The following is a 16,474-nucleotide window of genomic DNA, read 5'->3' as shown; positions in this document are numbered from 1 at the left end:
ATTGTAATTATGTATTTACAAAAAGCAATTTGGGCATTTTTAGGATGAGACAGGAGACTAGTTTAAATCCCAGATCTGCCTCCACCCTTTAACAAATAAAGCAGATTTGGAAGTCAGAATAAAGTACAAATTCCTTTTCCACATACTGACCAGGTACCCCTGAGCAACAGCCTAAGGGTTATAAGAGAGTCAGTCTCTCTCTCTCTCTCTCTCTCTCTCTCTCTCTCTCTCTCTCTCTCTCTCTCACACACACACACACACACACACACACACACACACACACACACACACACCATGTGTTATTCTTGTATGTAAAATAAATAACAGTGTTTAAAAACAGCATCTTCCATCTTTCCCCTTCCTTTCTGTAATATTAATGGCTCCCTCTGAATCTTTACAATAGTGAATACACCTATAATCCTAGCACTCAAGAGGCTCAAGCGGAAGGATCAGGAATCTGATACCAGCCTGGGCTACACAGTGAGTTCCCGACCAGCTTCGGCTATATAGTGATGAGCCCCAGTGTCTAAAATAAACAATCTGTTTCCCAAGTCCTCTTTAGTTTTCTAAATTTGAGCCTGGAGAATACATTAGCAGCCTCTGTCAAGCCTGATGCCACACATGAACCATTTCAGTGTATTTTAAAATACAAATGCTTTCAAAAATATCTTTCACCAGCAACTTTCTATCACACGCCCACAATCCCTTCAACAATCCTTGTGGCCAGATGTGTTTGGGAGTTGGGAAATTGTTTAATTTTAGAATAGTAGCAATGTGCATATATCAAGTTATTTAAGCCCCAGCATAATGGAGGACAACAACCTATAATCAAATATACTGATGTCTCTGCACCCAGTGATATTCATGTGAGATAAAGACTACACAAAGCTCCTACAGTAGCACAATCCTGTGATGTCCCCTGGGATTCATATTCTCTGGTTATTCAATTAAACAGTTCTGCATGGAGACGCTTTGCACACAGTTTTATAGAAGGATTCAGAACTATTTCTGTTATTTATGGAATTTTCAATGAGTTTACCGAGTTAATAAGCACTAATAAGGCTTTGGAACTTCTCTGAAAGCTTTGTTGAATACGTCTTTTCAAAAACTCCAGGAACAATCTTAGTGCCTCATTCTTTATTAGTTCCCCAAATTTCCAAGTTAGCCAGTCCCTTCATGAGAGCTTAGTTCACAGCAATCTGTTAAAGGAAAGTGCTCCTGTTAATTGATTATAATTAAACAGTTAATGAGTGTCTCTACATCTGAGCTTCCACATGTATCAAAAATACCCTATGCAACAGGTATTCTTTTTCTTTTAAATAAAATTCTTTCCATACATATATTCTGATCTCCTAACTTCCAGTGTGATGGTAGAAGAGGACAGGGCCTTTGAATCATGAGTAGGTCATGAAAACCGACAGACAGTAGTGTTCTGAACTGATATATGATGTGGTTGTTTCTTCTGCCAGTGCCACCACAGACAACATAGCAAGGCTGCCATCTGCAAAGCTAGCATGTGTCTTGACCTTGGACTTGGCAGCCTGTGGAACTGAGGAATATATTTCTGTTGGCCACATCACCTATTCTAGGGACTTTTGTTAGATGAGTTGAACAACAAGAAATCCAGGAGTATCCACCAGTTAAGCAGCACAATCTTCCAGCTAGGGCTCTTGTCACACTGCCATTCCTTCTCTGTTACTTTAGAGATCTCTGGAAATGTTTGCCTAGGGTTAGAGCTACAACTCAAATAACCTGCTGCCATGGCTATGACCCTATTACTGCAAAATTGTCCTGCGATCAATGCTCCGTTGGAAGCTCCACCCATATATCCAAGAAGGTTGGGATGTTCCATTGGAAGCTCCATCTCAGCCCCCTCCTTCCTTTCCAAACCCTGCCCCTCAGAAAGTCCACCATGCATTGGCTCCTCCCCTAGCTGTTCAAAACTGTGCCTACAGGCACATAAGCTCCGGTCCATAGACCTAACACGTGATTTCTCTCCTGCTCACCCCCACTCCCAGATCACCTGGGAGTGCTTTCCTCAGATTAAATCTAGTCTTATTAATTCAGCTTGATTTGGCTTATTGCATTGGTGGAGAAACCTAATTCCAGGGATTTAAAATACTTATCAATCAACTGAGTGGCTAATACACAATTTTCCTGCTCCTGAGTGTGACTCCTCTGGTCATAAAAAGCTACAGAAGGCCCAGTAGGGACTGTCTTTGACTTAAATCATAAGGGCTACACATATTTAAAAAACAAAACCAGTCAAAAATTTCAGCAAGAATTATCCAAAAGATACTATCTTTGCTAGAATATGAGTGAAAACAGTATTCAATTAACGAACCCTAACAAGTAAGTTTCTAGTAGAACATCCATATGGGGAGAGAGAGGCGGCATGCAGGTGCAAGGCTGAGGTCTGGACTGCATCAGCATGGTGAGAAGGAACAGTAGCAAGCTGAAGGATGGTTATTAAGGGTACAGGCTGGCAGGGAGAACAGGGGCAGGCCTCCTGTGTGGTGGAGTCCTCTCTAGTGGTGAGCAGGAAAAGACTGACTCAGGGACAGACATCTCGGTGAAAGATCTGAGAAGCCAGGGTCTTACAAAACGCCTAGCCCAGGACAGAAAGACTGTAAGAGCCAGAGGTTGTGGATGGTTGTCTAGAGTCACAGACTTTGACAACGCGCACAAGACCCGCACAAGCTCAAACCAGATGAAACCCCAAACAAAGGAGGGCAGCAGGCTCCATGTGTTTACTGCTTTTCCTTCTTCTTCCTTTTTTTTTCCGCCCCTTTGGATTTCTTTTTTTTTTTTTTTTTTTTTTTTTGCAGGGGACAGGGTTTCTCTGTGTAGCATTGACTGTCCTGGAACTTACTCTGTAGATGAGGCTGGCCTCAAACTCACAGAGATCCACCTGCCTCTGCCTCCTGAGTGCTGGGATTAAAGGTGTGCACCACCACCACCCAGCTTTTTGGTTTTTTTTTAAGAGAGAAAGAACATGAACTTGGGTGTGTATGGAGTATAGGATCTGTGAAAAGTTGGGGCACAGTAAAGAATATGATAAAAGTATGAAATTCTCAAAGAATACATTTTTTTTAATTAAGGAATTTTTAAAAAGAATTCTTTTTTTAAATGCCTAACCAGAACCCGGGAGAGGACTCCCAACTCTCGTTTCCTCTCCCATCCCAATCGAACTGAACTTATGTTCCATAAGATAGTTAACTTTCTTTTTCTCTGCATTTTGGTCTATTGTCTTTCCCAAATAGTTAACTATTTGCCTGTCCCACTGAATTAACTCCAATATTAGGACCCCCGTTGCAAAAAGACTATTCAGAGTGAGGGGAAAAAATAATCACTAGAAAGTAGTTCTCAAACTTGGATATAAAACCCAGAAAGCTTTGAAAACAGGTTCCTGCCTATCCATAAAGGATTCTGATTCCATTTGTCTGCATAAGAACCGAAAGTGTATATCTCCAAGTTTCTCAAGGTGATAGCGGTGGTTCAGGGATCCTCAGACTGCACTAGATTGCCCAGAATTGAGTACAAGCATCGGTAGTTATTAAAACTCCCCAGGCGGCTTAGGGATGCAGCGCAGATGGTAGACATTTGCCCACCATGCATGAAGCTCTGAGTTCAGTCCCCAGCACCACACAAAACCTATGTGAAACACATGACTGCAGTCCTGACATTCAGGAGGTGAACGAAGGAAGATCAGAAGTTCAGGGTCATCTTTGGCTATGTAAGGAGCTTGAGGCTAGCCTGAGCTACGTGATGCTATATAAAAAAGTACATAAATAAAAAAGGAAGCTATCTGCTTTCCTTTCGCTGCAGTCAGTCATGAGTACGCTTAGGTTTCAGAAGAGGCTTGCCTCTAGTTTGCTCTGCTGTGGCAAAAAGAAGGTCTGGCTGGAGTCCAGTGAGACCAATGATATCATCAATGCCAACTCCCATAGAAAGATCCAGAAGCTGATCAAAGATAGGCTGAGTCCTGTGACTCTATCTTCCCGGGCTCAATATCAGAAAACCCCTCTGGCTGTCTGAGGTGGGCAGGGGGACATGGGTGAGTAGAAGAATACTGTCAACGCTAGAATGCCCAAGGAGGTAAACTGAGGAGGAGGTTGCCAATCCTGCAGCAGGCTGCTCAGGAAATTCTATAATTTAAGATTTATCACCACAAGCATTACAGACTAACCTGAAGGTGAGGGGACATGTGTCTGAAAACAAAACAACAATGCATTCTCCTGATTCTCCTGGAATATATCCAAGAGCTGGAGGCAGACAAGACCCGCATGAAGGCACTGGCTGAGCAGGCCAGGCCTGCAGCACTAAGACCAAGGAAGTATGAAAAGTAGAAAAGTGCCTAAAGTCCAAGAATTAGATCATCTCCTCTGCCCAAGAAGGAGACATGAAGAAATGAAGCTCCCCTTGTGTGTCTGTATGTAGACAGTGGACTAAGTGGCAGATTATATAACTCAACCATTAAAACAGAGTATGCCTTTAAAAAACCAACAGCAAAAAAAAAAAAAAAAACTCAAGTGATCGTAATTTGCAGCCATGGTTGAGACCACTGAACACAACCCAAACTGACTTTGCTTGTCTGGAATAACTTGTGACAAAAGGCAAATGTCATTGTTCATCAGTGAGTTTATGATCTGTAGAATCTCTCTGATATGAAAGAGAGACTTTCTAGACACTGTCCAGTAGCAAATGACAAGAGGAGAGGCCTGGCCTCTCCATCCTACTGACTCCCAAAGTTGCTTGCAGACAGAAGGACAGGTTAACATCTCTTTCTTCCCTCAAACCCCCTGGTATTCAGACCCATGGCCATGTGTACCCAGTTAACTAAAACGCCTCTAAAAAACCGCTAGAAGGGCTGTTTCAAAGCCATTTCCCCAGCGGTCATTACAAATATTGATTCGTTTGATAAACTACAGGAAATGGGAATGATTTGTTCTTTAACACAAGGTAGAAAGCTGAGCAGAACTGGAATATTCTGTGACTTTATTAAGCTTTGTTTTCTGATATAATGTAAACTATGGACTTTTGTGAAGGGATCAAGGCCGGACCAAAGATCAAAGAGTGGGGGTAGGGGGTGAGGGGACATTCCAGTCTCAGAAGATGGCCCAGTAGTTAAGAGTACTTGCTGTTCTTGCAGAAGACCCAGGTTCAGTTCCCAGCACCCATGCAGTGTCTAATAAACATACGTAACTCCAGGGGATCTGACTCCCTCTCCCGACCTCCCCAGGCACCAGACATGGACACGGCTCACAGACATAAACGCAAGCAAAACACCCACATACATAAATCTTTAAAAGAAAAAAGCACAAAGGGAGACGTGGTAGCCTCACATAAACTGGATCCCGAGAGGCAGGAATAATGGGGGGAGAGGTATCTCAAGTGATGGTGAAGACACCAGCTCTCCACAGAAAAACGCTAACTGAGGATGACATCAGCCACTTGACAACCACAGAATAGACTTCAGTTACTACAAACTAGAAATCTTCATGCAAAAAAGGGGGGATAGAAAATTCAGAAACTTTCATGATGAACACCACCACACATGATCAATAATGTCCTTAGTTATTAAGTGATGGTTTACCTTTCTTCTCTCTTGCTTGAGTGTCTAGAATCTTTCAGGGAAGTTTAGTGAATATGAGTTCGTGGTTTCCAATCATTCTTTCAGTATACACACACACACACACACACACACACACACACACACACACACACACACACATACACACACACCTCCTATTTTACAGTAAAGTCGAAAAGCTATCACAAAAATAAATTCTACCATCCCCCTATCTATCCTGAAGTATTTACTTTTAGAATCAATCTTTTGAGTTATTCCAGAAGCAAGAAATTTCTAAAAAGCCATGTTAAGTGGACAATGAACAGTGCTAGAACCAGACAATGCATCAGCATAGAATAGCTACCAGAGAAAAATTGACTACAGCCTCGAGTCATCTAGACAAAGGCACCACACAGTGGAAAGTGCTAGAACTAAGTGAGGTAGGCTCCTTACGGGAGGCTCCTATGTTTGGCTGCGGCTAACACATTTTTGGGAAAAAGAAGCTGAAAATGCCTGTTGACTATCCTTGACACAATTGAGAATGTGCAGAAGTGCTCCTGTTGGCCATCTGAAGCTCTCTAACTGTGCGCTATGGCTGGGAGCTAAGCATGTTGAGGAATGAGTCTTGGCATCTTTGTTAATTGAATTAAGGCCTTAAACTCAGCAAATTCAATAATGTGCATCTTAAATTGAGCATGCTTAGAAATGTGCCTGCCCCCTAAGTACGTGTGTGTGTGTGTGTGTGTGTGTGTGTGTGTGTGTGTGTGTGTGTGTGTGTGTGTGTTTGCTCCCAGAATAAAATCTCCTTGTTTTCTTTGTTGCCAAAGGGCACTGCTTGTGAAATAACACCTGGCTCTCCTTCCAGGCAACAGGTGATAAAGCCTGTTTCATCCTTTTATCTTGGGGCTGTGTTCATTGGCTCCTCACTCACCCAGAGGAAACCATTGTGGCTAGCTGATTAGGGAGGCAGGACACCATGCACGTAAAGTGTACAATGAAGAAAAGATCTAAACAGGGGCTGGAGTGGCCTGAGACATACTAACCTACATCCTGAAAGTCGTGGCTCAGGTTGGGTCCACAGCCATGCATCTGGAGGCTGGACTTCACAGCCTGCCCAAACCTGTTCTTGGGCAATCTGACATTTAATATTTCTACTCTGTGTATTTATCAATTTATAAGCAAAAGTATGATAAGGAGAAAACTATCAAAACAAGTAATCCCAGGACCTCACTGGATCTGCACAGTAAAAATATATATTGGATTATCTACCAATGATTAGAGTTCGGTAAGAATCCCCAGGTTTTCCTGCCATGTGACTCACTATTGATAAACAGGGCTCTTCTTGGATCCAATGCAAAGGGATACATGTTAAGTATGCAAGGGTTCCCAAATGAACTCAGCAGCAACAGTGCAACCCATCAGTACGCTCATTCTTTGAAGGTCACTTCTATTTGTCAGACCTCATTATTTGCCTGTCTCTAAATGCTTGGAGTGATTTCCTACAGTACCACTAACACATTGCCTCCCAGTCCTCTGTACCTCCCTGAACTTTATACAAGTATCTCCTCTAATTAAACAAAAATGTCCCAGCTAAAACTTACATAGTGTAAAACCCATGTGGGGAAATAAAGTCAGTTTTTGAAAAGCTGTATCAGAAATCTTTTATCAGGCAAAACTTCACTTCTCCAGGGTTGATGGCACTATAACTATACCTTTTGTCAGTTTGCACTGGATAGTACCTATTTCCATGGTCATGAATGACTTGAAAATGAGATTAACATCTCTGATATAAAATGACCCTCACTATAGATCTCTGGTCAAATTTTATAGCTATGGAGGAAAGGACATCAACTGTTCACTAGTGAGTTTTAAGACTATTAAAAAATTAGATCCTCTTGGAGAAGAGTAATCACTTAATAATTTGGAATTGTAGTATTTCTTTAAAGTCCCAATAATCATCTCTTGATCTCCACTTATGGTTATCTATGATTACATATTAAGTGGAATGTATCTGAGATCTTGCACAATTGATACGTGAAAGCCGATCTTTCCAAAGCTGAAATGCTTATGTTATAATTCATGTTGGTTCAATGTTTCATTAAAAATAAGAAACAGTAACAGCTGTTGTCTGGCTCTTCTTATGTAATAAGATGATTATGATATGCAAGTCACCATAAAAATCGAAAAGCCCATTTTCAGTAAGAAGTCAAGCCAATTGTCCCAGAAAGCAAAGTTTCTCTTGCTGTGCCAGAAGCTAAGAAGTTCTTAACCACGAATAGGGAAGAAGAAGAAGTAAAAAAGAAAAAGAAACAAACAAAAATAGAAGAAACGAAACTTGTTTCAGCTAAGGCTAAAATATGTGAGATCCACATAAAGGTCCTTAGAATAGTCTATCAATGGGAGACTTACCCCATAAAAGTTTCAAAAGCTCTCTATATATTTCAAAGGAATAGTTTCATTATGAATCAAAGCAACATAATAAGATCATAGCCATTAAAAATATAGAACCCTTTCCAAACTTGCAACAGGCATAATACCAAAACCCTAAAGCCTTATTAATTATTTATACTAGACATAGCATTCACAGAAGGAAACTCCTGCCATACCACCACTAAAATCTCCAAAGTCCACTACAGAAAACAGTTTAGCATTTCTCTAGCAATTAAACAAGAAAGGGACTATACGATCTGACAATTTCACTTTTGGATAGCTACTCAAGAGAAAACTATAAAGTTGTGCATGAAAATGTCCAAAGCAACAAAAAGGGTGAACTACATATAGACACACCACATATGCACAGATAGATGCATGCACACAAACCCCACGCAGACACATGCCATGCAATAAAACAAAAAAGCTGGAATGAACAACTGGCACATGCTGCATCCTACATGAACTTCATAAGTCTGCCAACTTAAGGAAACCAGGCACAGAACACATACCCTATATATAGGAAAGGGAGGGGCAATTTATAAAGACAAGTAAATTAGTTATTGCCTAGGAGCCAGAGACAGGGATGGGAATTAAATCTAAATGGGAAAAGACTCTTATCGGAGGAATTCCAATGTCTTTTAAAACTGATTTTCAGCCCCTGGGCACAGTAAGAGAGAGACACTTGCAATCCCTGCACTCAGGAGGTTTAGGCAGGAGGATCACAAGTCAGAGGACAGCCAAGACTACAGAGCCAGTTCTGGGACAGTTTGAAATAACACTGTCTCAAAAAGAAAAAAAGAAAAAAAACAGCTTGATTAACAATGACTGTTGTATCACTCTTTAGTTACTTTAAAAATCATTGACTAATACATTTGAAATGAGTGAATTTTATGAAAATATACCTTAAGATAATCATTACACTTATACAAAGACACTTCTATTACTTTAAGTGGTGTTATGATAAGCTAAGCCCTGGTAAATAATCACATTCTGCCTAGTGAATACTACAGATAGTCCCATTAACAAAAGATCTGAGACAGTGTCTATTGTCACCAAATAAAACTATTTAGAACTAAATAGATATATGTATAGCTACCTAATATTTGGACACAAATATTTAAAGACATATATATATATATACACATTTCAATGTCTTTGTATTTATCCTGAGCACTATGGGAAAAGATGTTTTTGAACCAAGGTCTCTGATCTCACTGGGAGGTTCAGGTTGGCTTTGCACTCCTGATCTTCCTGCCCCTGCCCCTCAAGTGCTGTGGTTACAGTCATGTGCCACTAATTCCAGCTCTCTGGGATCCTTTTTAAGACTTAAATACTTGACAAGTAATTTTCTGGTGTTTTATTAGTATACGAGGTTTTTTTTTTTTATTTGTTTTTAAGTCAACTTTGGGAAATTAGTTTCTTCCAACTTGTCCTCCTTATATAGGGACAATAAATAACATGGTGACATCAAGTCCTGTGTATCAGTTTGTTTGCTGTTGCTGTGATAAGACACGGGCCAAAACCAACTTGAATAGGAAAAGGTTCATTTGGCTGACACGTCCATGTCACAGTCCATCACTGAGGGAGGTCTGTGCAGTAGCTGAAGCAGAGACATGGAGAAACACTGCTTACTGGCTTAATGCCTGTGGCTTGCTCAGCCTGCTTTCTTATACCACTCAAGACTGAATGGCCAAGAGTGGCACTGCCTACAGTTGACTGGACCCTCCCACATCAATCAGTAATTGCAAAAATGCCCTACAGAAATTCCCATGGGCCAATCTCATACACAATTACTCAATTGAGGCTCCCTCTTCACCACTGTCTCTAGTTTGTGTCAAGTTGACCAAAACTAACCAGCACACCCTATACTCAATGAGTAAGTCTTCAGAGACATCACTTTAAAAATTTTAAAATGTAGAATAACTTAACCTGAATGATCACAAGCCAATGAGAGAAAAAGTCAATAATGCAACAGAGTATAAGGCAATGGATAACTCACACTTATCAGCATCTTTCTGTGGTCTGAGGCCCCAGGTAGTTTAGCTCCTTTTCCCTTTTAGCCTCATTTAATGACACTCTGGTTCCCCCTGTTTCATGGTCTTCAGCTGTCCTTCCTTCTCTCAGACATGCTAAGCTTATTCTTGGCTTCACTTTTACTGTTGCTCCTTCTGCTTGGGAGCGCCTTACATTCACATATCACCCTTCTTAGAGATGGCATGTCTTGACAGTAACTGTTAACTATCACTGTAGGCAGAAGTTTCTGTCCCGCCAGCAACTACCAAACAATTGACTCAGAGACTCAATATTCCTTTAAATGCTTGGTTGGTAGCTCAGGCTTATTACTGACTAGCTCTTACACTTAAATTAACCAATAATTCTTATCGATGTTTAGCCACATGACTTGGTACCTTTTCTCAGTTTGGCATTCTCATCTCAGTTCCTTTGCATCTGGCTGGCGACTCCCTGACTCTGCCCTCCCTTTTCCCCATCATTATCAGTTCAGCTTTCCGGCCTAACTTCCTGCCCAGCTATCATCCTGCCACCTTTTTGTTAACAAATGAGAGAAACACATATTCACAGTGTACAGAAGGACCATCCCACTGTGTATCACCTTCATCCCTACAGGTGCTCCACCAACAATAAGGTCACATTCTGATATCATCTTATTCAACAAGTGTATGGTCTTCTTAGCCAGAAGGCAAGTTCCCCAAGAATAAGGTGCTTATTTCCTTCTGGTCTCCCAAGCCCTCAGGTTCCAGAAGAACTCTTAGCACTACCCAGGAAATTACAAATGTGTGCATATGTCTATCTGCATCTATATATGTATGTCTGTATGTATATGTGTGTTTGTCTATATATACATATACATGTGCATACATGTTTGTGTATATATGTAAAATGAAAATAAAAATCTTAAATTATTCAACACAGACTTGTCTTCTACACAATAATAGATGTACATAATAACTAATATTCCAATAATGAATAACTAAGAAGAACAAAATATTCATTTATAGATTTACTAATAACAGTAAAAGGTCTGGTATTTATTATCATCATAAAACATCATCATTTAATTATACTCTTATCCTCATCATTTATTTTTATCAGCTGCATTAGCCACTTTCTAAGTGGAGCATAGTCAAATAAATAACTTCCAGAGCTAGCTTTTGGTTTCAACTGAATTCATATCCCATCTTTTATCTGCCAGGACTCCTATTTCTCCTAGAAATCCAAGGTCCCAGAGGAAAAAAGGCAAAAGGTGACTAGTTGGCAGGTGATTTCCCAAATAAAAGACAAGACTGAACTTGCCCATTTGAACAGAATCTGAGTGGCCTTTCCCTGACCTTGCTTTGGTCTCTCCACCCCCCACCTCCCACCCCCCACCCCCCCACCCCCCACCCCCACCTCCCACCTCTGCTCTCTCCAGGACACCTCCCATTCTGTATGGTCAGCCCACCTGCTGAGTTTCAGGAACCATCTTCCACTGTGAAACAGGTAATAAAAAGATTGGAATAAGAGTCACAGAGTAAGAGAAAAAGTATTTTGATGTTATTGAAATAAGAAGAGGGGGATGATCCATGATAAAGAATTAAAAAAAAAAAAAAAAAAACTCTGCATTTTGGAGTTGGGTCATCCCAGGTCTGACAGCCGTACAGAAGATTCCCTTCTAAAAACAAGGATTTCAGAAAGATCTTGCATGTCTCCCATCCCAGTAGACCCCATCACCCTGCTTGTGGAGCATTTGCTTCTCTGTGGTCTGTTGATGGAGGGGTGGTTTTGACAGGTGACCCGTCATAAACGCTTAGGGAGCTGAAGAGAGAACTTTCCCACTATTCTTGTATTTCTCTGAGGCATTAATTATTCGCTCACTGGATAACAACAGAGTAATTTACAGGAAAAGCCTTGGCCTGGATAGCTCAGATAATATGGTTAGATGTCTTCTAAGCCCACTTCTTTCTAAGGAATGTTTCACTGTAAAATATAATACCTCTGCTGACCTTTGAAAGGTCCTGTGTAGCCTCGGGACCATTCCAAGCAGAGCAAGCCATATGTTTGGTGTTATTAATGTATCTGTCCTAAAAAGTTAAATTTCACAGCCGTGACCCATGAAGGAAGCTGCTTCCCACCCTTTATAACTGACAAAGCGGGAACTGGCTGTGCTTCTGGCTTTAGCCTGTCTGTGCTTTTAAAGCCCTTCCGCAGACAAACAACCCAAAGGGTGAATGAACTCTTGTATAATCTGGTTAGAGATAATCTGGTTTACTGGATATTTGGAAGGAATGTTACGTAATGATTCTTTTCCTTCAATTCCAATCTAAAAATAAGTATTATTGGATCTATTCTGCAACTGATATCCAGCTACACACAGACTTAATTTTCCTCTAGTTTAAAAAAAAAATTTTTTTTGGCTTGTTCCACAGCCCTAGAATTGCTTCATGAGAGAGCAGCCCAAAGCTTTTTAAGAGCATATTCAATTTCCACCTTCCTTCTCCCTAAACCAATACAGCCATAAAGGTGAATCAAACCAAAACCATGAAATTGCAAAAGAAAAAAACCTATAGAAAAATGAGATGGAAAAAAAGCTGTATCACATTTTTGTGGCTTTCATAGCATAAAGAATATAGCGACTAACAAACTTTATACCCTACTACAGACACACTTGCACATTTGTGTCCATTATCCTATTCACAATAGCTGGAGGATGAAATCAACCTATGTGTCTACCAAGAGATGAATGGACAAGAAACAATGTGGCACATATATACAATGAAATGTTACTAGGTTATAAAGAAAAATTAAGTCATAAAATTTGCATAAATACATGGAACTAGAAAAAAATATACTGAATAAGGTAGCTCAGGCCCAGAAAGATACATACTGTTTTCTCTCATATGGCAATCCTACCTTCAAACTTTCTCTTTTATGTGTTGAACTTGGAGCACAAGTGAAAGCCAGGAAGCTAGGTAGAGGCCTTTGGGAGGGTGCTTCCAAGCCAGGAGATGGGAGATTAGAGGTAAAACTAAAACAGGGAAGTTGAATACTCAGCAGGAAAAGAGGGAGTGGGAGTAGAGGGAAGATCAGGAGCGGAGCGAGGGTTAACGCAAAGGAGCGTGGATCAAAAACCATAGAGAAGTCCATTGTTTCACAACCAGCTAAAAGGCAATGATTGGAGGGACAGAAGAACGCCTGGGAAATGAGAAGTGACTGGTGGGTGGATCATCCCGGGAGCCAATGAATTCAACGGAGATAAGGACAGAGCACAGGAAGAAGAGCAGCGTGGGGTGGGTTAGGCAAGCCTAAGGATATATGAAAAAGCCTACAGAAACACACTCGTTAGTAAGCTAGTTTCAAAACACAAGATTTAAAAAAAAAAAAAAAGCGTTAAAATGGAACGCCCTGACTGGATGGACAGTTGGCTCACAGACTGCATGGATTATTAAGTAAAAGTTGCAGTGCAAGGCATGGGACGCCTCTCTACAAGTTACTGGTCAGGGATGCCCCAGAGGTCTGAAAAACAGTCAGACTATTGTCACTGCCCTTGGTGATTATCGTTTAATTATGCTCTTATCCTCACCACTCATGAGGATCTACCGGATGCTACGACCCTATTGATGAAAACAACACACACACACACACACACACACACACACACACACACACACACACACACACACACATACGTGGCTGTCAGACACAGGGAAGGCAATCAAAACATGATCAAGGAAGTTTCATAATGTTGGAGATGTTACACAGGCTGGTGGGGAGAAAATGCATCCATGGCCTTACCCGGAGCTGGAGTCAGCATGCTGCAAGACCAACCTGCCAGGCATCATGTGCCCAGTGGCCCAATAGCGGCACAACTGTTATGGGGTAAGTAATAACTTCCTGACTGGATTTCAGGTCTGCTCCACAAGGTGAAAGTTCTTTGCTGGTACTGTGATCCTGGCCAAAAGCCCACATCTGGGAGGCAACTGGCCCTGGAAAGAACCCTCTACTGCTATTTCGCTAAATGGCCACACTGTTAAAGTACTTTCTAAATATTTGTGTTTATGTGTTTGTACCTACAGATCCTGGTTGCTCTTAACTTCCAGTCATAGTGGGCAACAGTCAATGGGAAGATGCATGCCTGGTAAAGTGCTGAGAATAAGGGACTGGTATCAGCCCTAACCTGATAGCTACATTAACACTCCCATCCCTACATAAACATACACTCAGGGACTATCTTGGAAGATGAGGTAGGAAGAACGTAAGAGTTGGAAGCTGGGGAGGAGTGCTATGAAACACTGTCTTCTAGACTGTGGCGGTTTGAATAAGAACAGCCCCCATATTAGGCTCAGATATTAGAATGCTTAGTCACCAGGAAGTGGTACTATTTGAGAGGGATTAGAAGGATTAGGAGGTGTGGCCTTGCTGAAGGAAATGTGTCACTAGAGGTGGGCTTGGAGGTTTCAAAAAGCTTACACCAGACCAGGCACTTCTCTGGGCCCGCTGCCTGCAGATTAGGATGCAGAACTCTCGGCTACTTCTCCAGCATTAAGTATGCTTGCCTCGTGCCATGCTCCTCACCATGATGATAACGGAATAACCTCTGAAACAAGCCAGCCTCAATTAAATGTTTCCTTTATAAGAGTTGCCTTGGTCGTGGTGTCTCTTCCCAGCAATAGAACAGTGACTAAGATATAGACATAGCAGAGCTATGGGACGCATGAACTCACAGCAGCTGTAGTTACCCACATAAGTCTGACAAAAGATCAAGCCAGTCAAAATTCCAGCACCGGTACTGCAGGTGATTATTAAGCAGTTATTGGTTGTTAGTAGTTGCTGAGGAAGGGATAATCTTTTTTGAGATGTGGCCACTGGTAGGATTCCTATGTTCCAGTGGACAGCCATGCATATATGGACAGTATTAACTGGATTTAGTGGATAATTTAAGAGGGAGATAGGTATGAAGTTGGGAAAAGGATGTGTTGAGGTACTATGAGGAATATAGAGGGAGTAGGTACAGGAAAACAAAGTACTGTCATATTTCATTGTACACATGTATGAAATTCAAGAATAAAGAACGATTTTTTTTTATAAATTATAAATTTATAATTATAAATTCCAGACATAATACACACTACAGAAATATTGCAAAAATCAGATATTGCCAACTTCCAAATTAATCTATGGTTCTCCATGTTTCAAAATTGACTTTATTTCCCTCCTAAAGTTTATAAATAGTGTAATTCTGGTTTTGTAATCATGTTATAAGAAGTTGTATTATTTTTTTTTTCATTTTTTTTTATTAATTTATTTTGCAATACAATTCAGTTCTACATATCAGCCACGGATTCCCTTGTTCTCCCCCCTCCCGTCCCCCTCACCTTCCCCCCAACCCCCCCCCCCCATTCCCATCTCCTCCAGGGCAAAGCCTTCCCCACAGACTGAGGTCAACCTGGTAGACTCAGTCCAGGTAGGTCTAGTCCCCTCCTCCCAGGCCGAGCCAAACAATCCTGCATAGGCCCCAGGTTTCAAACAGCCAACTCATGCAATGAGCACAAGATCTGGTCCCACTGCCTGGATGCCTCCCAAACAGATCAAGCCAATCGACTATCTCACCCATTCAGAGGGCCTGATCCAGTGGGGACCCCTCAGCCATTGGTTCATAGTTCATGTGTTTCCATTAATTTGGCTATTTGTCCCTGTGCTTTATCCAACCTTGGTCTCAACAATTCTCGCTCATATAAACCCTCCTCATTCTCGCTAATTGGACTCCCAGAGATCCACCCGGGGCCTAGTCATGGATCTCTGCATCCAGATCCCTCAGTAGTTAGATGAGGTTTCTAGCACAACAATTAGGGTGTTTGGCCATCCCATCACCAGAGTAGGTCAGTTCGGGCTGTCTCTCGACCACTGCCAGCAGTCTAAAGAACGATTTTTAAAGAAAACAGCTACCTGCCACCTACATTTAGTATAGATCCCAGGCCAAAAAAAAATGTCTAATATTTTCAGGTCAATATCATAAAAAAATCTACTTTTCTCTCAGTATTGCAAGCTCCTTATTCATGTTCTGATAAATATGGTCATATGTGTTTCTTCCTCAGAAAATGCAAGTTTTTACACCAGAATTCTTTGAAGAACATGAGCAAGTTGGGCAAAATGTACATGAATAAATACTCTTATGGTGAAGAGACCTTCTCTGTCTCTCTCTCTCTCTCTCTGTCTCTCTGTCTCTCTGTCTCTCTGTCTCTGTCTCTCTCTCTCTCTCTCTCTCTCTCTCTCTCTCTCTCTCACTCTCGCTCTTTTTTTTGAGACAGGGTTTGTTTTTTTTTTCTCTCTCTCTCTTCTCTTTTTTTTTTTTTTGGTTTTTCGAGACAGGGTTTCTCTGTGTAGCTTTGCGCCTTTCCTGGAACTCACTTGGTAGTCCAGGCTGGCCTCGGCCGGGCGGTGGTGGCGCACACCTTTAATCCCAGCGCTCGGGAG

General features: G+C 41.3%; 1 protein-coding gene across 16 annotated transcripts in view; it reads right to left on the bottom strand.

Annotated features, from left to right (window-relative positions):
• Adam22 (ADAM metallopeptidase domain 22) overlaps nucleotides 1-16,474 on the bottom strand; it is a 228,123-nt gene that overhangs the window by 180,791 nt on the left and 30,858 nt on the right. The gene's annotated exons all lie outside the window — the stretch shown is intronic.

This window comes from Peromyscus californicus, unplaced genomic scaffold (assembly GCF_007827085.1).
Source record: "Peromyscus californicus insignis strain IS unplaced genomic scaffold, ASM782708v3 Scaffold_6__1_contigs__length_162567912, whole genome shotgun sequence".
NCBI classification, from domain to species: domain Eukaryota; kingdom Metazoa; phylum Chordata; class Mammalia; order Rodentia; family Cricetidae; genus Peromyscus; species Peromyscus californicus.
Note: the sequence above shows the minus strand (reverse complement) of the source record. Positions and strands in the feature narration are given on the sequence as shown.